Source organism: Lissotriton vulgaris, chromosome 6, assembly GCF_964263255.1.
Source record: "Lissotriton vulgaris chromosome 6, aLisVul1.2, whole genome shotgun sequence".
Lineage (NCBI taxonomy): Eukaryota > Metazoa > Chordata > Amphibia > Caudata > Salamandridae > Lissotriton > Lissotriton vulgaris.
This window is the reverse complement of record NC_141694.1, coordinates 1,256,794,686-1,256,817,809: the sequence shown is the minus strand read 5'-3', so window position 1 is coordinate 1,256,817,809 and position 23,124 is coordinate 1,256,794,686. Positions and strand designations below refer to the sequence as shown.

The 23,124-nt window shown below is 45.7% G+C and overlaps 1 protein-coding gene across 1 annotated transcript in view; it reads right to left on the bottom strand.

The window, feature by feature from the left end:
- Positions 1-23,124, bottom strand: part of LOC147708720 (uncharacterized) — a 241,214-nt gene that overhangs the window by 4,839 nt on the left and 213,251 nt on the right. The gene's annotated exons all lie outside the window — the stretch shown is intronic.

The following is a 23,124-nucleotide window of genomic DNA, read 5'->3' as shown; positions in this document are numbered from 1 at the left end:
ACTCCCAACAGCCAAAACAGAGCCCTTTATTTTTACCTAGCTGTAGTTCTCCTATTGTAATGTTATCTACTTTCGAAATAACAACCTATAGATGTACTTCGGGACCAAAGCATATTATTGAAACTATGAGAGAGGAATGAATAATTAAGTAGAAAACGGAATTCAGTTTCGTAAAGCTGTTTTCTGTGCATAGGGCTGATGCTTTAATGCATGGCAAGAAAGCTTTAGAATGCCCATCTATCGAATAAAACCTGAAAATTTAGTTTTTTGAAGTGTCTGAGGAGTGGTCAAGCAAAATATGTCTTTGCTATTTGTAGGGAAAACTCAGACACTGTTTCCTGCTGTGCAAAGAACCATAAAGAAGATGCAGGAGATAAGATGAAAAGACACAAAAGAGGTGATTCTTGACCATTTGCAATCATGGCATAAACATGAAGCACCCAGAGTGGGCTGGGAGGGATGGAGATGACATCAATGTGGCAACTGTAGGTGGCTTAAGTTGGCCATGGATTTGGAATCTGATCTGGGTGCCTAAAACTGGCTTCTTTGATCACTCTATAGTTACCCTTATGGAAAAAAGATGGGATGAGGGATAATGCGGTTTTAGAATATCCAGTGGTGAAATATTTTTAAAACATATTGATCTAGGCCATTCCATTACAGCTAGCATGGAAACATTTTAAAAAAACAAGCTAATTCCCTATCCACTGATTACCTCTCACTTATTCTTTGACTTTCACCATCATAAGGGACAAGGCTTGTGGGGCCGGATGTACGACCATTCTCTTTAGCGAATCGCAAATTGCGACGTTTTGCGACTCACAAAATGGAATGTACAACAGTGTCTGTGACACTATTTGCGATTTTCAATTGGGTTGCAAGGTACCTGCCTCATTAATATTCAAGAGACAGGTCACAATTTGTAAATCATTGCGAATGGCCTTCAAACAGAGGGATGGTGGTCTGTTGGGGATGTACACACACAGGGGGTGTATAGAGTAGACCACACAAACAAAACACAAACGCCCCAATCATGGAAAAACTGCCCTCACTCACATACCGAAGTATGTAACATGCTTTATCATTGGGCCTGCTTACAATATGCCCTGGTGTAGCCACACTTAGGGCGGAGCATAAGGGAGGGGGAAAAAACAATAAATTCCACTTAACAAGCCGTACAACCAGAGTAGTTCAACATAATACAACACATAACATGAATTGCGGTGAGAGCCGTGCAAACACCCAGTGACCAAAACTGAAAGTGCGACCAAAAGTGCAGTTCAAGGGAAGTGCTTAAAACTGATTAGGGGTGCCAACCGAACAAGTATCTTTATTAAACTTTCCTTGGTACCCCTATCAGGATTAAAAATAGGAAAAGGATGGGAAATGCCTTTAACCACTGCTAAAGTCAACATGTTTCGACCGCTTCTTGTGTGCCTCTATAGGTCACTCCAGTCTTCTTCAGGACCGTCGCAATCAGTGCCACTCTGGGTCCTCCCGTAATTTGGATGATGGATCCCAAGGAACAGGCAGGTCCACTAGATCCGTGCCCTTCCTAAGTTATGTGTGCAGACTGATCCCTGTAGTGCGGGAATACATTCACTGCAGGAGCACGAGAGGAGATGATAGAAACAACCAATTAATTTTCTACTCTCTTCCTGTCCATCTACTATTATCAAGCCTCCTTAAAATAAGCCTAGGTCAAATGATTACTGGTTAGGCAATGTACCCAAGCACCTGCTCATGGTTCGCTGCCCATTACTGGGACATGCCCCCCTGGGTATATGAAGCGAACACAACTGTTCGTCCATTGCCTCAAGGTTTTCAACATCATTACCACCGTATGCATTCGCGCATCTTCTGGACCCCCCTCTCTATGTGCAAGAGAGCCCGCCTACACACTCATATCTCGCATCATAAATAAATTGCCTGTCAAAATCCTCATTAATGTGTTCTCCTGTATTGCTTACGCACTGAGTTTATGAGATCCATAAGCCCGAACTGGTGTCCGGCAGGGAGGTCGCCAGAGAACACAACCTGTAATACAGTAATACGGGTGGAGATGTTACATTTTGTTCTTCTGTATCCCGAGGCACACCAAAGGTCTAATGCGCCCTCCATGTATCGAGCGCTCAGGTGCCACCATCGGGTCCCTTCTGTTGAATGCTGCCCATGTATTCACCCCTTGAGCCCCCTACTTACTGTTCCGTAGGCACACCGTCTCCTGATAGCTTGCAATACATGACACTGCACAGTTAGTAGGCGCAGTGTCGGTGAAAGGTTCTTAAAGCCATCTACAGAGTTCCGCGACCCATGTGACCACATTGTCAGCATCCTGACGTGGCGCGCTCTGCTCGTGCAACGTATTCAGTATCATGCGAAATGTAGTTAACAGGGGCGGGTCGACTATCTTTGCCGGTTCTAGCCACCTATGTGTCATTATCTGCATTGCTGAATAAATTATGGGCTAGGATCACAAAACGTTATAAGTGATGTCAAGTGTCCACGATGATTACAGGAGTGCGAGAGGCAATGATTTTAACGCTAGGTGCTCAAATTGCTGAGTCCCGTTCGGTTCTCTTCCTTGAATACATATCTCCCTCTCTCGTCCCAAAGTCCTCATCTGTTGGGGATAGCAGACCCCAATGTCTGTGTTTGAATTTTTAATAAGCAACTTTTTTTTCCAAATTCAGTCCATTTGGGAGTGGCTTACCACCTGCTTGAAGTAGGCTGTAAACTTCAAATGTTTTGCAAACACAAATGCGGTTTGAAAACAATGGTACATACAATTATGACTCGCTATTAGGAAGGGACGCCCTTGGCATGCCCCTTCCTAATAGCAACTTGCAAACACCATTTTGCGAGTCACTGACTCGCAAAATAGCGTTTGTACATACCACCACCTTTTTTGCGGTCACAAACGGGACGATTCCGTGTTTGGGGCCGCTAAAAAAGGCCATACATCTGGCCCCTGGTCTATTCCACTTCAAGTGTGGCAGGGCCGGGTTCTTGCTGTGAAGATACCAAAAAAGCATTAGGCAAGATTCAGTTCAAGGTCAATCTCCTCTATCCACACACATACAGTCTCTCTAGCTCCACAATGAAAGACATTTTGCTTTTTACTGTTGTGCAGCCTACAGGTGATTGTCTGAGTGGGAAGACAGTTTATGTTTAAGTCTGACCACTTTGTGAGATGATCAATGATCAGTTCTAGCAAATTTTGCACAATGCCTAAAAAATAGTTTGGGTAATGTGTAGCCCAATTAATTTATTTAGTGTGAACAGGTTAAAAATGTAAATTACATTGTTGGTATGCCGGAAGAAACATTCCAGGGGAAGGTAACATGAGTAATGAGTAACCGTTTATCCAGACATCAAGGGAAAGACAAAGAAGGGTGTTCCAGGTCAGCGATAATCATGCAGCAAGGCAAAAAGCATCAATTACACTGCAGCTGAAGAACGGGTGCAGATAGGAAATTAGGTCTGGGGCTTCATGGCCCAGCAGCAAAAGATGACCAGCTACCCAACCCCTCAGTATCACTTCAACCTGGTAAGGTGCTCCCTTCTTAGCTCAGTGTTCCGTCATGCACTGATTTTGTGCAGCCTTCTCCTACTTTACCACCACAACTTCCTCTTTAAGCTCTGATTCCTCCGCCCAGGTGTCTCCATTCAGTTGGGTTTCTACTTCATCGCAGCCTACTCATGCCCCTGCCCACTGCCACATTCAACCTCAGACTTACTTATCCCACACACGGCACTAGCCTCTTCATCCATTCATATGCATGTACTTTCATCGCACCACCTGTCCATGGACTCAGTTACTCTACAGCCAACCAAGCATTCACTTCAATTTAGTCACCTTTTATGTTTAATGATCAGCAGTCAAACTTTAATCTGCAGTTATTTTTAAACATAGAGGGATAGCTCCCTCTTCTGTCCCTGTTTAAAAACCACTAACTTCACTGATGTGTATACCCCTTGGTGCCCTTGCATACTCAGAGTATTTAAGGCTTATGTACTCCGAGTATTTAACAGTGGCACCGATGGAAAGGTACTGCAGTGAATTTGGTATTTGGCAGCGCTATTTCTTAGAGCATCCTCACATCCATTTTTGGTTGCGAGGGTGCATTTAGCACTAAGAAAATAGCAGCACATGCACACTCCGCTCCATTGCTGAATTCCGCAGAATTTTAATGTAATCCCACAGAATTACACAAAATCAAATTCCACCGTTCTTTCTGCCCCATATGGTACTGCCTGACTGCAAGATTTGGCTTTGCAACTTCTCCAGCAGAAAGGCTGGCAGGCCCAGCAGAGTGTGTTATGTACTTAGCTAACTTGGGAGGTATGAAGGCAATGATTAGGAAAATATGGAAATTACAAATAATTTTTTTTATTTTTTTAGCTGATGTACATGTCTTTTTCCTTTAGCTTTATCATTTCCTTTGGTACACAAACAAGGATCTAGAGTAAAGAAGTAATGATCCATGTGTAAGAGGACACCTGACTATTTTTGGAGGAGAAAACCAGTGATTACTTATAGCAAGTCTGGCAGTCTAAAAAAATATTTTGAGTAAAATGCAGCCTAATTAATTTGTTTACTGTGAATAGATTTAGAATAGAAAATATACTGATGGTATGTGAGAAGCCAATTGAGCCAGAAATGTAGGTTAAGACTAGGAAAGGGTTCGTGGGTAGTGAGATTCATGCTGTGAAGAAGAAAAGCCTAGCTCTTTGGAGGACGTAGGTAACATAAAAATATTGATGGCAAGTGAGAAAGAGGGGTGCTGAGGGTGTACTTTGCAGCTTTTTGCTCTACTGATATGTGCATTAATTCACTTAAAATGTTCTTCCTTTGAAAATGCCTGGACAGTAAGGCATCCATGTGGTGCAATGCAGTTGTAACATTTTAATTTCAGCCCACAGCAGCATTTGCATTCTATTTCAAACCTCTTCAGTCACCCATGGCACTCTGCCCAAGTCAAAAGGTGATCATAAATGCTCCAGTACCATCAATATTGTTTTGAGGAAATCACAAGTGATGGCAGACAAAAGCCTTAACCTCTTAGCTATTAGGTCTTTCCCACCATCCCCCTGGTTATAAGCCTTTTTTGACTATTTGGGGTAGCTCACGCTTAGGCCCCTGTAACTTTTTGTCAACATAAGGTATCCACACCAAACTTGCGTCCTTTTCTTCAAACATCATTGAAATTTTAAAGATACCCATGGTTTGTGGGTTCCCCTGGAGGGGTCCCAAAAATTAGCCAAAAGACAGCAAAGCACATTTCTTTTTTTTTTTGTGGAAAAGTGGTGGAAAAGTGCTGCAGAAGAAAACATCCGTTTTTCCCCTGCACATGGTATCATCAAAGAGATTGTGTTACTCAAATCTCCATCTTCCCAGCTTTGAGGAACAGACAGAATTTTGTCAGAAACCCCATATGTTTTAACAGTTTGGGCATTTTACTGGGACATAGCCTATTTTTGCTACTTTTTGTGCACCAAGCTCCTTCCAGTTAGTGGTAAAAATAGAATTGGAAGCAATAATGGATCTTGGAAAACTATACATTTCTGAAGTAGACACATTTCTGAATTCAGCTAGGGGTCATTTATGTAGATCCTTCAAGGTTTTTTTTAATAGAAACTAATAGTTGAAAATAGGAAAAATGGAAAATGAGATTAAAAAAACAGCTATTTGTGCCAACGTTTTCACCTGTAACATCTTCTATGTATTTCAGATTTCTTTACAGCAATATACCGTTAAATCCACTGGACCCTTCTGGTTGTGGGGATATATAGGACTTGTAGGTTCACTGTTAGAACTGGGGGTCTCTAGTTGGCAGAGGCTGGTACCACTGTCCAAATAGGGACCCATGCTTCTAGTCAAGGTAAGGAGGAAACACTCTTTAGATAACCTCTGCTCACCCCCTTGGTAGCTTAGCACAAGCAGTCAGGCTTATCCAAAAGCAATGTGTAAAGTATTTGTACCAACACTCACAGTAACACAGTGAAAACACCACAAACTGACTCCACAACAGTTTAGAAAAATAAAGGTATTTAATCTGAACTACACAAGACCAAAACAAAAAAAATCTAACATACCCAGTTCTAAAATATGGTTGCAAAAGAGTTCTTAAGGTTGCGATAAAATAATCCACAGTTGCATGAAAAGTTCACAGTTGCGTCACGTTTAGCCAATAGTACCTTTTGAATACGACAAAGTTCCAAAGCAGAAGCTGGTGCAGTGAAAAACAAGTGATGCGTTGCTCCTGAGACCCTGGGGAGGCGATGCGACAACCCCCCTGCAGCAGCGGATGGGTTGCTACGAATCCGGTCTGTATGGGGAGGTAGGCAGACTTGTATGGATTCCGGTGCGTAGGTTCCGTGGGAAGTTTTCTCTCGCAAAGGCACGGTGCGATGATCTTTGGAGTTGCGATGATCTCCGGGGCGATGATGCACGGACCAGCGGTGATCTCTTTCTCGCAGCTCCTTGATGCGATGGCTTCTGCGACAACACTCCCAGCGACGTGATGTGGTCCACAAGCAAGCGGTGCGGCAATCTCACCTAACGACGACAGGCTCCGCGATGACACTCACAGCGATGGTAATCTTCCCGCACTGGCAACAGGCGCTGCGACGATCTCGACCTTCGTAGTGGTGGGAATTTCCTCGCACTGTCGGGGATGTGCTCTGCAAGCTAACGATGCGACAAAACTTGCAGAAAGTCTTCAAAAGCTTGGTTTCCAGCTTCCCAACACAGGTACAACTTCTAGAGGCACCACACATGGGCCACACACTCAAGGAAGGACAGAACTCTCTCAGTAGAGTTCAGGGAAGCTGGGGGTGAAGTCCTTTTGTTCCTTGGACTTCAGAACAGGGAGCCAGCTCTTCTCAGGCCCTTGGAGATTCCTTCAAGACAGGGGACACAGCACAAAGCAAAGTCCTTCCCCTCTCCTTGGCAGCAACGCAACAGCAGGTCAGTCCAGAAGAGCAACAGCAGGACAGTCTTCCTTCTTCAGTTTTAGCTTTTTCCTTGGCGGAGGTTCCTTCTTGATTCCAGGATGATATAATTTTCTGTTGTCAGGGGTCCTGTACTTATACCCCTAAAAGTCTTTGTTCTCTTTGTGCAAGTGGGCCCTGAGCCGGTCTGAAACAGTTCTGGGTGTTCCTCGAGCACTTTGTTTTCCTGGCTTCCCCTTTCCTTTCAGAGTGAGGGGCAGGGTCGCCAGCCGCCCAGCAGGAGGTGGAGCCAGCATTGTGGAAGGTAGGCACAGCCCTATTCAGGCCCAGGTGCTATCTGCTCCCACCACTCAAGTTCCAAATGCAGTCATTCAGCCTAGGGCTGACTCAGCCAGCCTCCTGGGGAATCCCCAGCCCCTGTCACTCTCAAACCAGACAGTCAATTCACAAACAGGCCAAGGCACACAGAAAGGTCAGACAAGAGATCAGCAACTTTCTAAAAGTGCTGTTCTCAAAAACAGGATTTAAAAACAACCTTTCCTAAAAGATGTGTTATTAAATTCTGAGTTCAGGGATACTAGACTTTTATGTCCTATCTTGTTCCTATGGGAAGATATGCTGGTAGCCAGCATTCCCCATGATAGCCTATGGAGCAAGATAGCCGTGCAGCTGTGAAAAACGAAAATGGCTGTAATTCACTACCAGAGCATGTCACCTGCACAAGTACATGCTCTACCTTTCTCATACACTTCACCCTGCCCAAGGGGGTACCTTGGGCCTTCCATAAGAGTGACCAATGTGCACAGAAAGGGAAGGGTTACGCCTGGTCAGTGGGGACACTGACCAGGAGGACATGGCAGTTCACAGACTGCACACAGGCACTGCGGTAGCAGGCCTGAGACACCATTTTAGGGCTACTTATGTGGGTGGCACAATCAGTGCTGCAGGCCCACAAGTAGCATTTGTCATCACCAGCCCTGGCACACTCAGTGCACTTTACTTGGGACTTCTTGGTAATACAAATATGCCAATCATCTATATCCAATCGCAATAACAATTTACACAGAGAGCATTTGCACTTTAGCACTGATCGGCAGTGGTAAAGTGCCCAGAGTCCTATTGCCAAAATCCACAGGTCAGGAAAAATAAGGGAGGAAGAAGCAAAAGGTTTGGGGATAACCCTGCAAAAAGGGCCAGTTCCAACATTCACCAAGAACCAGAGGAACCCAGAGCCAATAATTGAGCTGTGTCTTTGAATGGTTTTTCATTGTGTACCGGGTATATAGCAATTCATTTGGTAAAATATGAAGAGTGAAAAATAGGTATCAAGGACGCCTATGTATTTCCAAAATGGGAACAAAATATAGAGTTTAGAAGCAGTAGCCATTTGCACATCTCCGAAATTGTGGAAACCCATACTAGCATGTGAATTATAGGACATTTCCAAAGTGACATCTTTTTTACACATTGTCTTACATTTGAAAGGCAGAAATGCATGCTAACTCAATACGGAATATCAGTTGATCTTCAAATTTGTGTTCCTCTAAGTTTCCACATAAAAATGGGACCTCACTTGTGGGGGTAGGATTAGTGCCCGTGTCAGGAAACGGGCCAAAATGCAATGTGGACACACCACATTTTTACAGAAAAAATTGACCCTTTTTTTACAGTGTTTAGCTGTGGATTTTGAACCCTAGCTCTGCTGGAACCTAGGGAAATCTAGCATACCTGTACAGTTTTAAAAAGTAGACACCCAGTGGAATCCAGGAAGGGGAGACTTGTGCAGCTCTCACCAGGTTCGGTTACCCAGTATCCCTTCCAAACCTCACACTTTGAAAAAAAAACACATTTCCTCACATTTCTGTGATGGGAAGTTGTGGAATCTACATGGATCTACAAAATTCCATGCACACCGAATTCCCCAAAGCCTTCCAATAAAAATGGTACCTCACTCATGTGGGTAGGCCTAGTGCCCGCCACAGGAAACAGGTCAAAATGTAACGTAGAAACACATCATATTTTTAGAGTGAAAACGACCCTTTTTTCTCAAAGTGCTTAGCTGTGAATTTTGACACTTAGGCCTGCCGAGACCTAGGGAAACCTAGCAAACCTATACATTTTTTAAAACTAGACACCCAGGGAAATCCAGGAGGGTTGACTTGTGTGGCTATCACCAGGTTTTGTTACCCAGAATCTCTTGCAAACCTCAAACGTTGTCGCAAAAAATAAAATTTCCGCACATTTCTGTGTGGAAAATTCCTGGAATCTACGTGGATCCACAAAATTCCACCCACCACACATTCCCCAAAGTCTTCTGATAGAAATCATACCTCACTTGTGTGGGTAGGCCTAGTGCCACGACAGGAAACATGCCAAAAAGTAACGTGGACACACCCCATTTTTACAGTGAAAACTGGCTCTTTTTTTTCAAAGTGCCTAGCTGTGGATTTTTAACCTGGGGAAAAGTGGTAAACCTATACATTTTTTAAAACAAGACACCCAGGGGAATTCAGGAGAGGGTGGCTTGTGTGGCTCTCACCAGGGGCCAGATGTATCAAAGGGTTTTACCCATTCTGTGTCAATGGGAAAATGTGTTGATACATATGGCCCCAGGTCCTGGAACTCAGAATCCCTTGCAAACCTCAAACTTTGTCACATAAAACACATGTTCCTGGAAAGTGCTGGAATCTACTTGGGCCCAGAAAATTCCACCCACCCCGCATTCCCGAAAGTCTCCCAATAAAAATAGTACCTCACTTGTGTGGGTCGGCCTAGTTCTCGCGACAGGAAACGGCCCAAAACAAAACTTGGACATACTACATTTTTACTGTAAAAACTGACCCTTTTTTTTTGCAAAGTGCCTAGCTGTGGATTTTGAACCCTAGCTCTGCAGGTACCTAGGGAAACCTAGCAAACCTATAATTTTTTTTAAACTAGACACACAAGGGAACACAGGATGGGGTGACTTGTGTGGCTGTCACTAGGTTCTGTTACCCAGAATCCCTTGCAGACCTGAAAAACTACCGACCCATCTCGCTCCTCCCCTTCGCTGCCAAAGTCACAGAGAGACTCGTGAACACCCGCCTTTGTCGAATATAACTCCATCCTAGATGCCTCCCAGTCTGAATTCTGCAGCAACCACAGCACTGAGACCACCCTTCTAGCCACCACTGATGACATCCGCATGCTACTGGACCAGGGACACACGGCGGCCCTCATCCTGCTAGACCACTCCGTGGCCTTCGACACCATGTCACACCGCACACTCACAGCCAGACTTCACGGCACAGGGATACAAGGAGCCGCCTAGACTGGATTCAATCCTCCTTCTCCGGCTGAACCCAGAGGATCAGACTCCCACCCTTCCGCTCCGAACCCACCGATATCACCTGCAGGGTATCCCAGGGATCATCTCTCAGCCCTACGCTCTTCAACATCTACATGGCCCCCCTCGCCACCATCGACAGACAGCATGGGCTCAGCATCGCATCCTACACCGACAACACACTCTCATCCTGTCCCTCATGAAAAATCCCAAAGAGACCAGACTCTGCTTTCAGGAAGGAATGAAGAACGTGGCAACTTGGATGAAGGACAGCTGTCTGAAGCTCAACTCAGAGACAACTGAGGTCCTCATCCTTGGACCCTGCTCCACCGCCTGGGACAACACCTGGTGGCTGCCTGTCCTTGGGATCCCACTCACCCCCACTGACCACGCCCAGAACCTCAGCATCATCCTCGAATCCTCCCTGTCCATGAACCGCCAGATCAACGCCGTTGCCTCCACCAGTTTCAACTGCCTTCGCATCCTCCATAAGTCCTTCAAATGGATCCCCTCTGACTGCAAAAGGACCGCCACCCACTCACTCATAACCAGCAGATTTGACTACGGCAACGCCCTATATGCTGGAATCAACAGAACTCTTCTACACAAACTCCAAACCATCCAGAACGCCACAGCCAGACTCCTCCTCTGAACTCCACGGCTCAAGCACATGTCCCAACACCTACGCACTCTCAACTGGCTCCCTATCAAGAAGAGAGTCACTTTCAAACTCATCACTCACTCCTACAACAATATCCGACCCAAATACCTCAACAAGAGAGCCTCCCTCCACGCACCCAAGAGAAATCTTCGCTTCACCAACCTCGCCCTGGCAGAGGTCCCCCGCATCCACAGAAACAAAACCGGAGGAAGAGCCTTCTCCTACATCGCAGCCAAGACCTGGAACAAGCTCCCGGTGAACATCAGACGCTCCCCGACCCTGCACTCGTTCAGGATGAACTTCAAGACTTGGCTCTTTGACTGCCCAGCGGCTTGAGACCCTCATGGGTGAGTGGCACGCTATATAAACCCCTGATTGATTGATTGATTGAAATTATGTAAAAAAAAAAACACATTTTACTCACATTTCTGTGATGGAAAGTTTTGGAATTTGTGTGGCTCCAAAAAATTCCACCCAACCCGCATTTCCCAATGTCTCCCAATAAAAATGGTACCAAACTTGTGAGTGCCTGAGACAAGAAAATGGCCATAACGCAAAGTGGACACACCACATTTTTACAGTAAAAACTGACAATTTTTTGGCAAAGTCCCTGTGGATTGTGAACCTTAGCTCTGCTGGCACCTAGGGAAACCTAGCAACCCTATACTTTTTTAAAAGCTAGACACCCAGGAGAATCCAGGATGGGTTGACTTGTGTGGCTCTCACCAGATTCTATTACCAAAAATCCCTTGCAAACCTCAAACTTTGCAAAAAAACCCCAATTCTCTCCACATTTCTGTGATGAAAAGTGCTGGAATCTACGTGGTGCCACTAACTTCCACCCACCCCGCATTCTTTAAATTCTTCCGATACATAATGGTACCTTACTTGTGTGGGTGGGCCAAGTACCTGCTGCAGTGAAGGGTATTGTGGAGATTTCAAAATTACCTATCACGAAACACATGGTTTTGCACAGGGGCTCACCTGGGTTTTTGGCCCCACACTCTGTGGCCATAGAGGGAATCCTACCAAACCCAGGCATCTTTGAAAACTAGACACCTGTGGGAGTTCATGGAGGTATATGGCTTGTATGGACACCCCAACGAGTTCCTATCCAAAATCCCCTGCAAACTTCAAATTTAGGGGGGGCATTGGCATGCCAATTCTGTGCAACCCCCACTCCTACATACAAAAATGCCAGCGTAATCCCTGGTGCCTGGGGAGAAGATCAAGGGCTATTGACCCCATTCTGGCCAGCCCCACACCCCTGACCATTGAAAAAAATATTGCATTGCCTGGTGGGTTTCCAGCCCCGCCCATGGAGGCAGATAAGGGGCTATTGACCCCACCTGCATCCCAGGGGGCAGAAAGACTGTTCCAATTTGTTTTGGGGTAGGGGTATTGGCATGCCCATTCTGTGCAGCCCCCACCCCTATGTAATAAAAAAATTCCCTGGTGCCTAGTGGGCTTTCTGTCCCCCCAGGGGGCAGATCAGGGGCTACTGCCCCATCTTCCTCTGGGGGGGCGTAGAATGACTGTGGCTTTTTTTTTGGGGGGGGCATTGACATGCCTGTTCTGGGCAGCCCCAACCTGAACTTTGAAGAAAAGAAATCCCTGGTGCCTAGTGGACTTGCTGCCCCCTCCCGGGGGGGGGGGGGGGGGGGGGGCAGATAAGGGGCTATTGCCCCATCTGCCTCCGAGGGGGGGCAGAAAGAGTGTGGGTTTTGGGGTGGGGCATTGGCATGCCCATTCTGGGCAGCCCCCACCCCTACGTATACAAAAAATAAATAATCCCTGGTGCCTATGGGGCTTTTTGCCACACCACCCCCCAGTAAGCAGATCAGGGGCTACTGTCCCCATCTGCCTCCTGGGGAGGCATAAAAACTGTTGCATTTTTTGGGGGGTGAGATTGAGGGCATTGCCATTACCTATCCTGGCAGCCCCCACTCCTGACCTATAAAAAAAAATAAACCCTGGTATCTAGGGTGCTTTCTGCCCCGGGGGGGGGGGCGGGCAGAAAGAGTGGTTAGGGCAAAATAAAATGTGGAGAGCAAAGGCCCATGCCCAATGGGCCGCTCCCCCCTCCCTGGTGGCTAGTGTGTGGAACCCTGCTTGGGGATACCCTCCTGGGGCAATCCCACACGCAGGGTTCCACTAGGGATGGGTACCATTGGAAAGGGGAGATTCTCCCCTTTCCAACAATACCTCTCCCAAGTGTTTCGGTGCTCTGGGGGCTGATATAGCACCAGGAGCACTGAAACAATGAAACTGAAACTAAGTTTCAGTTTTCTTTTTCAATGTAATGACGTCAGCGCGCCATGCGCGCGATTGTCATCACATTGAATATAAAAAACAGGCCTCAGGAGGTTGGAGAAGCTCTTCCTCACCTCCCGAGGCCCCCAAAAAGAAGGAAATCTCTCTGCTGTTTGCAGCAGAGAGATTTAGTGTGCCTGTGCACGTTACGGAATGGTCCCGTCATGGGCACAGGAGCACTGGTGCTCATGACAGAACCATTCTGTCATGAGCATCGAAAGGGTTAATTATATGCACTATTCTAAAACATCAGTATCTTTCACAGATTGACCTGCTTTGAATATCCCCTATTATCAGACAAAGACCATGCACCATATATGAACTGACATCAGAGTTTACTTTAGTAGTCCATCAATGTCGCCTTATGTGAGCAGTCATATCACTGACGCTACAGAGGCCATTTTAGATGGTGTGAGGCACAGCAAGTGAGGCAGACATTAACAAAGTAAGTAAACTGTATAAAGTATACATACATTTCTTTGCAAGTGCTATTGTTCTCTTTTGAAAAGCGATCTTGGTTAGGAGAAGAAAGTGTCCTGTAGGCCTGGCCCCTAATGGTACCATTTAGATCAGTGCTCTCCTTGCCTGCAGATGGAGGGATAACTGCAGGAATTCAATTGAAAAAAGGGGAGTACATATTGCCTTAGAGCCTCGGAGGGACTGACTATCAGCATGTACGAAGTACAAGTGATATTGTCTAGTAATGAGTAAGATCTGCCTGATCAGAGAGTGTTTTGGAAGTTTGACTCACTCTTAGAGGAATGGGATGAAGTGTGCAAAGGGAGGAGAGCTGACACTGGTAACTGCTGCAGTAGTATTGTCAATTGGTCGGCACTCAGTGTATCTTAGTTGATAACAGATGGTCTGCTGCTAAGGACTGGTTCCACACTGCCACAGAAATAACCTAGGATCCAATTAAATTAGTTTCAAGGGTTTTTATAGAGCATATGGCTACCAAAGACAGGCTTTCCAGCACTGACAGGCTATGCAGGATAGTGGGCTGTTCAGGCAAATAAATGGGTTTTGAGTGCCCACCCACTTGACGTTTGTCCTAAGGCTGATGGGTAGAGAATTCCAGAGTTTTGGAACAAGATAGTCAAACGAGCGACCACCGGCTCTGGCTCCCTTGATTCTGGGGACGGTGAGGATAAATTGTTCGATCTCAATTCTCTGTTGGCACTGTAGGTATTAATAAGGTGCTGAAGGATATGCAGACTAACCTTGTGTTTTGTACGATGTAGAATGCAAAGTGCTTTGAATTGTTTTCTTTTACGTATTGGCAGCCAGTGAAGTGTGGGTGGAGCAGGGCAAGCTAACTGAGCTCCATTGAGCAAATTAATGTAACAAATATGGGAAGTGTTACAGTTAGTGGTTGGTGTCTTCAGTCCACTGCAGGGGCCTAGAAATCCTCTTGCTGTGATATAGAACCTTGGGCAACCTCCTACCTGGCCCTTGGGTAGTTGCTGACTAAATGTAATAGGAAAAGCCTATTCTTGGTTTCTAGAGGTCCTCATTCAGAGCTCGTGAAACCTATAGGAAGTTCAGTGCACCTGCAGCAATTTATGAATCAGGCACACCACTGCAATTCACTCAAAAGCTCATACTTTGCTCCCTCACAGGCAGCGCTTAATTTGAGCCGATAGTTACACGTGGGGCCCAATGGCACTCATATTTTGGGACTGGCACTTGTTTATCCTCATCAAACTGACCCAGAATAAGAGAGAGAAGCAGAAAAGAAGAGTAAGGAGGAAAAATAACAGTGAACAACTGATAAATTAGGAAATCAGGGATGAAAAAGAACCAGCAAGCTTTAGATAGAAGGGCAGGGAATAGATGGCAGTGGATGAAAAAGGCATCAAGTCAAATCAAGACTACAAATCAATTGGTAGCGCTGTTGGTGGGATTCCAAGAAAAACTTTGGGTCCCTGTATTTATTCGTTTGCAAATTAAGCACTACTCACTAGGCTTTAATTTTACTCTTGTGGATGGAATAGGTTCAGCATATGGCTGGAATAATATCCTAGTGGCTAGTGAGAGTGGGCTTTGGAGGATAGACTAGTCTACCTTCTAACCACTTAGAACCATGCTTTGAGGCGTTGAGAGGTGAGACATCTATAGCACATTAGTTCTTGCTGTAGGTAATTGGGGCATGAGATAAGAGAGGTGAGAGGTGAACAAGTGTTTCCCACCACGAGCTTCACACCCCATTCCAGAGGCCCTGAGTAAGATCCACTCCATGATAATAATGTTAATGATTCTATGTCATTATCAGGGGTGGGCGGATCTCGCGTAGTGGTACTCTGCGGAATTTCACAGAGTTACTGGAAAATTCTGTGAAATTCGGCTGAGTTCTGTGGCCTGGCAGAGTGCCCCCCTGCACCCCCGCTGAAGCCCGGGCCAACCGCCCTCCTCCCGCTAAAGCCCCCCCGGCCCTCCACTCCCTCTAAACCCCCAGCTCTCCCTCCCGCTAAACACCCAGGCCCCCTGCATCCCTCCCGCTAAACCCCCGCCCCGCCCTTCCTCCTACGTAGTAAGGCCTAAAAGATGAAAAAGAGTAGAGACCTACCTTCCTCCCAAATCAGTGTCCTGCTCCTGCTGCAAGGCCTGGATCCACTCTGCTTCCGCTGCTCCGGTTGAATTACAGGAAGAACTGCAATGTGCATGGCGTACTGAGTGAAGACATGTCTGACCCGATCCTAGGATTTGATAGGGTCAGCCATGCCTTCACTTAGTACGCCATGCGCACTACAGTCCTTCCTGTAATTCAACCGGGGCAGCGGAAGTGGAGCCAGGCACAGCAGTAGGAGCAGGGCAACGATTTGAGAGTAAGGTAAGTCTCCCTGCACCAGTGAACTCTGCTCCGCTGCGATTGCAGCGTTTTGGAAAACGTAGCACGCCAAACGAAGTGCAGACTTACTAAAACTCTGCAAACTTCTTTGGCGGAGCAGAGTTAACCGCCAGCCCTTAGTCATTATATAAGCGGTGTCACCTGCAATGGAATCTTATGGTACTCAGGCAAAGAAAGTGTGCTTTCATGTCTCTTCTTAGCTTCTTTAAACCAAAGTGGCCACACTTTGTTCTCATTGCATCATTGTGTACAGACACAATCTACCCCACTCCCTTTTCTTCCCAGCGAGATCCAGAATTATGCTCTGCAATGGTTGCTATTGCCATAAGGCAGGTCATAGGCTACCAAAGGGTATATCAGCTTCCAGGTTAAAGAAGGTGCATGAAATATAATGCTGCTACTGCTGATAATATTGTAGAAGTGCAGTTTTACATTTATTCGTTAAGCATTGTTTTTTTATTCGCTTCAAATACTGAAGGAAGGCATGGTGTTTGAAAGGTGGGTTTGGTGGTCTGAGGAACTGCATATAGTCAGCATGCCGTTTTCACATTACTGCATCAGGGCACTGTAAGTTACACAACAATGTATATACAGTCCACCATATGAACCCTTTCACATGTTGCAACCAGGTGTGTTATTGTATATATTATGCTATATTTACTTTCCCTCTCAAGGAGTGTTCAGCCTTATTGCCCATCTCTCTATACTTTATTCAGAGCTGGCCTGTCTTTTGTTTGCAGAGCCAAATAAGATAAACAGTTCCAAAGTTTGAGCAAAAGGTGACCTTTATCCTACTAGGTATTGATTGCCTGTGAATGTGATCTATATCACATTGTTAAGCGACAAAATATCAATCTGCAACATCGAGTGCAGGATACCACTATAGACCATATACTGTGAAATTACTATTCTTTTATTTATATCTCTTCGTTCAATTTTCACAGAGGCAAACAAACAGCATAACATATCCCCCAACTGTCGAGGACTTTGAGCGGAACATGTATCAATGAATACATAGGTCTTCCTGAGGCCTGGGCCAGAACATAATGTCAACGCAGTCTTTTTCCTTTCATTTTTCGCATCAACATGAAAACCCACCAGTTCAACTTGTGGATCAAGCCCATTCCACCCTCCGTCAGCTAAGAATCTCCAACTTTTCCTCACTGTCTCTCTTTCCTCACTTCTCTCCAGGGATCGCTGATCTTCTCGAATTTGCATGGGCACCCTCTTGCCTGGTACACCAGTTTTTCTGCTTCCATACACTAATTCATGCCTTCCTCCCACTCCCGTATGATAGGTGTAGGAAAGTGTCCCTTTTTGCATGGTTGCCCCCCACTTTTTGCCTGATGTTTGATGCTTCTTGACTAAGTGTGCCCTGGGTACCTACTAATCAGGTACCCAGTGCCTATGTTCTTTCCCCAAAACTGGACCCTTGTTCCCACATTGGCACTCCACAGGCCTACATATAAGTCCCAAGTAAAAGGTGCCAGGGGCTTCAAGGGCCTTGGAACCTGAGATAGTCTCACAGGGCTTAATCATATATTTTGCCACCCTCAGGAACTCCTCCCCTGATCCATACACACTGCCACTGCAGTCTGTGTGCCAGGGGGAGAGCCTAAAACTACAGGTCGACATGACACAAATCGATGGGTGCCACGCCCACCAAAACACTGCCTCTAGTAGGCCTTACAGCCCTTAGGCAGGGTGCACTATACCACAAGTGAGGGCACAGTTGCATGAGCCCTCTGCCCCTACAGTACCTGTGCCATTTACAGGAGTTTGTAAGAGCGGTGAAGCCATTTTAGACCATGGGCTGGGAGTTTGGCACCCCGAACTCCACAGCTCCATGATGGGTTTATTGAAGACTGAGAAGTTTAGTATCAAACTTCTCAGCCCATTAAACACACACTGATGCCATAGACTCCTGAGGCTTGAGCCGGGAGCGGAACACAGCGTCTTTGCTCTTTTGCAATCTGCTCGTATTTTAATAGTATTTTAACCTGCTTGTGCTGTATTAGAGGCTGTTGCTTGGGGGAGGGGGGGTTTGAAAGTCCGCGGTACTCTCCGTGATTGTTTGGAGCGGGACAACCATTTTGGGGTTAGTGTAGCTCAGCGGGCTAGTTTTCAACCCCTGACACTATATACGGACGTGGTAAGATGAATGCGCAGCGGACACACGCAGGGAGCACGCCGTTGGCGCGCCAAAGGCAAGCCCGCCTGCGCCCGTTCACACCGCCGCCAGATGCCGGACCCTCTGCTCAATCTACAGTTGCCCCACCCAAGTATTCACACGCTGTGCTTTTGTCTTTCGACACTAAATGCTCTACTCCTGTCTGGATTCCCCCAGCTGGTTCCTTTAAGTGCAAGCAATGCCCTTTTCAACTCCAAATAGATAGGTTAGGCTCACTCCCTCCGTATTTAGTTGAGTTTAAGTTTCTAAGCCTTAATTGCCAGTCGCTGGCTAAGCACCATGCTGAGGTCTTCGAATTACTAATAGATGAGTCTCCAGATGTATTATTCTTAATCTTGGTTGGCTCTCCCTTAAGGCGTTATCATGAATCAAGTTAACAGATCAGCTAATGGGGGGGTGGCATTGCAGTAATTCACAAGGAGTCTTATCACTGCAGTTTTATAAAGGAGGACATCCCTGACTGCAAAAGCGCCCTTTTCAAAATAACATTAAACCACAATCTCACTGTTTCTGGTCTTCTTATTTATCAACCTCCAGGACCATCTAAAGTGTGTAGGGAAGAACTGCTGAATAAAGTTATCTTCTTCGCCACCAAAGCGGCGAATTTTACTATTTTAGGTGACCTCAATTTAAATCTTGAAAACAATGGCAAAGCGGGGATCGACAGTTTCCTGGCAGATTTAGAGGCCTGTCAATTGGCTCAATGTGTCTCTAATAGCACACATGTAGAAGGCCACCTGTTGGACCCTATATTTTCATACTTAAGTTCCTTAAAGGTTCTGTCGCCAATCCCTGCAGTCTGGACAGATCATTTTCTCATAACTTTTTTCCTGCGGTGGCAAGGAAAGCCTACATTGAACTGCTCCTTACCAGTTTTAAAACATCCTTGGCACAACTTAGACATAAATCATTTCTTGATTTACCGTTAAGCACCAAGCCTCAGCTTCCACCTGACATTGATGATGCAAATACGCTTTTTCGGAATGGCTGACTCAAGTTTTGGACAGTTGTATCCCTGCAAAACTGAGTGTTAAAAAAATTAGGGCAGTCTAATCCCTGGTTTAATGAATCACTGATTAAAGCTAAAAAACACTGCAAACAACTTGAGTGCAGCAGGAGGCACGCTTATGATGTTGAAGCAAAAAAGAAAAACCGAGCATCTATGAAGCTCTATCATAAACTGGCCCGGAGAGCCAGAGCAGAGTTTATGGCGGGTAACAAATCGGCAAGCAATAACCCCTCTAAAACAATCTTCACCCTGCTCAAGGTTATGAAGAGTTCTGGGTTGAAGGTTGACTCACCTGTCATCTCAAATCACCAGTGTGACGACCTGGCCAGTTACTTTTTGAATAAGGTGAAAAAGATATATTAGAGTTTCCCACCGGTCACTGGCATCCCTGACCTTATGGAAAGGCATGGGGATATTGGATCCACTGTGGTCGGAGCACTTTCGTCTTTTCCCCTGCTGTCTCTCACTGAATTTGAGTTCCTCTGTCTGAATATTAAATCAGGCTCCTCTGCCGACCCTTTGAAACCCATTCACTTTCGTCAGTTTCATACCCTCATCACACCAGTGAGTAGGGACTTGGTTAATCTATCTTTAACCACAGCGTCCACACCATCTGCGTCAAAGTGCGCTAAAGTTATACCTCTCCTGAAGAAACCGTCACTAGATCCATCTGAGCTGGGTAATTACAAGTCCTATATCCCAGCTGCCATTCCTGGCAAAGGCGGTAGAATCTCATGTAAATACTATGCTTACAGAGTTTATAGAGCGAAATGAAATCTTAGATTCCTCGCAAAAAGGTTTCAGATCTCGCCACAGCACCGAATCTGCTTTGCAGGCAGTGATGGAAGAAATCTGTGGTAGCCGCGATGTCGGAGATTGTGGCCTATATAAGAATATCCATTAAATAATGTAATCCCCGATATCTCTCTTTTTGGATAGGCCAAAAGAGAGTCAAAGATCCCCCAGAGCCTTAATATGAGTATTCTCGAAATAGACAGTATCGATAATGCCAAAGTGTGGGCTGATCTCGGCTCCCCAAGAGACGAATTCTGGAAACAAAACACCTAGCCCCCCCATGGCTCGCATCCCAATACTTTTACTAGTCGGGACATAAATGTTGCTAGAAAGTAGATACGTAAATCTAGTAATTAAATTACGCCCTCCAGTCATGGTCACTGTAACTAACCCTGGATGTAGTGGGTGGAGTGTGGCTATGCAGAGCGCCACGGAGTTGAGAACAAGCTCCATGAAAGTCTGCGTTGCTCCGCTACGCCACCCGCCTCCCACCTGCCCTATTAACAATTGGTAAAAACTTTTTTTAAAAGAGTTATAAGTAAATAAAAACGCCTTACCTTAGCTGCGCCATCCCCGTCCCCGGTTCTTGGTAAAAACAGCGCATCCGCGGGTGCCTGGGCATGTGCAGTTTTCACCAAGAATGTGATGAAGAGGAAGAGGGCAGCCTGGGGACGCCGCAGCTGAGGTAGCAGTTTAAAACATTTTTACCAATTGTTAATAGGGCGGTGTGTGGCTGGGGCTGGCCAACTCTGCTCCGCCACAGAGTGTGTGGAGATTTCCCTACTTCGCGTTCTCAGCGGAACGTGGAGTAGGCAAATTTCCGCACACTCTGCGGGCGGAGCGGAGTTCTCCGCCCACGGTTAATTGTAACATATGTATGTTAACCTTAGGCTTTTTATACCCCCAGATGATTTTTTGCCACATAGCCTCAGTCTGTGGAAAAAAGTCTTTAGCTAAATGCAAAGGTATGCCCGCAAGAGGTATAGGTAGAAAGGGAGAATCATCATCTTGATTAAGTTGCATGGAACGATTAGACCAATGTGAAAATAATGCCACTTAATCACTATTGCCTGCCTTCTACTGTATAGCACGCCATTATTAGATTCCCTTACATCCTCCATTTTTACTGAGACTTCGATCCCCAGGTAGGTGCCCATTTGACTCATCGCCTATCATCCCAAGAAAGGACAATGCTGGTGAAGACTAGGGTCTTATCAAGGTTTAGTTTGTACCCAGAGAATGCCCCACACTCATTAGCCAATTTTTCAATAGCTGCCAGAGAATCCTCTGTGGCAGAGGTCATGTTGGTAATGTCGTCTGTATACACAAGCACTTTGAGCTCAAGTTGATGGATCCGCAGCAAAGCAATATTCCTCAAGGTCTTGAGGGCTTGAATTTAAGGTTCAATTTAGTGGGCAAAGAGCAAGGTGAAAGTGGACATCCTTTTACGGATGCCACGATTTATCTAAATTAAGTCGGTAGAAGACCCTGAACATAAAACCCATGCCTTAAGATTCTGGTAAAGCTTTTGATCCAAAGCAATAAAACACGGCCCAAACCCTTGCACAGCCATTATGTCCTAAGAAAAGGCCTTGAGCTCCAGTCGAAGGCTTTTTCAGCGTCTAACATTATTGCTCCGACCGGATATCCCTGAGCACAGCCTGCCTCAAGAGCAGTGATAACAATATTGACATGAGCGGTGTTATCCCGCCCTGGAACAAAACCATGTGGATTCTCATAAAAAAAAAATCAGAAATAACTGTAGCAAGTCTTTTTGCTAAAATCTAAGTATAAATCTTGGAATCAGAATTAATCAAAGAAATAGGCTGATATGAATCACTAAGAAAGGGATCTTTCCCTTTCTTAGGAAAGATGATGATGTTGGTCTCAGTCCATGACCCAGGAACCTCCCCAAGTAATTCAAAAGAGTTGAATAGATCATGGAGAACCGGCACTACAAGATGTGACAAACTAACATAGAATTCCAATGGAAGTTGATCGGTGCCACAGGCCTTGCCTCGTGCCAGCTAGCCAACAGCGTCTTACACTTCGGATGGCGATTTTTGACCTTCTATCTTGTGCTATTGTGTAGTAGACAGTTTCCAATGATGGTGGACCCAAAGAAACTGAAAGATCTGGTCCGTGGAAGGGAATAATTCTTTGTCATAAAACTTCTGATAAAAGCTGTGGAACTCCTCTTGCATGAGGGCAGGATTGGTCACAATAGCCCCTTGAGAGTTCTTAATCCCAGCAATAGCAGATGCATTAGCGCTATCAGTGACCCAGAAAGATAACACTCAGCCCATTTCTTCGATAAAGAATTGTGATCTGATATAACCCTAGGATTTAAGGAAGCTCTCTACAAATATGAACACCCTGAACCCACAACTTGTACAAGTCGAGAAGGTTCAGGAAAGCCTTCAAACTGCTGTGGGAGCAGTCAAGACCCAGATCACATGACAGGAAGTTCAGATGACCATGCTCTCATCAAGAGTCAAAGATGTGGAGAATAGGTCTCGCCGGAATAACCTCAGGGTATTGGGGATCCCAGAGGGGTCAGAGGAACAATCCTAGATGCTATATAGTTTGGTTGTTTAGTTAAGCCTTTACTACACTGCAGGGCTGGGACATGGACAGCATAATTCAGAGAACCCATCGCTATCCATTTCGGTCTCCCGTGAGGGCTAACATCCTCGTTATTCATGGGCAAACCCGATATATGTGGGTTACTTCCTCCTCCGTTAGGAGATAAACAGGGCTGCTAGTCCAAGATCACCAGTGAAAGTGGCTGGCCTGGACTTTTTTGTTCAATCAGATTTTTCTCATGAGAATGTAGTCCTGTCACTTCAAAAGCTTGGAGCTTTGGTTTTATTACAGGAGCCAGCAATCCTGTGCATCCAATACGAGGAACAAATGTATTAATGTTTTGAACAGCCTGAGAGTGAGGAGCGCTTAACCAAGTTGGTGGGGGGGGGAGGGGGGGGGGTAATAAGGAGGTTATTTGATCTGCCTGATTTTTTTTGTC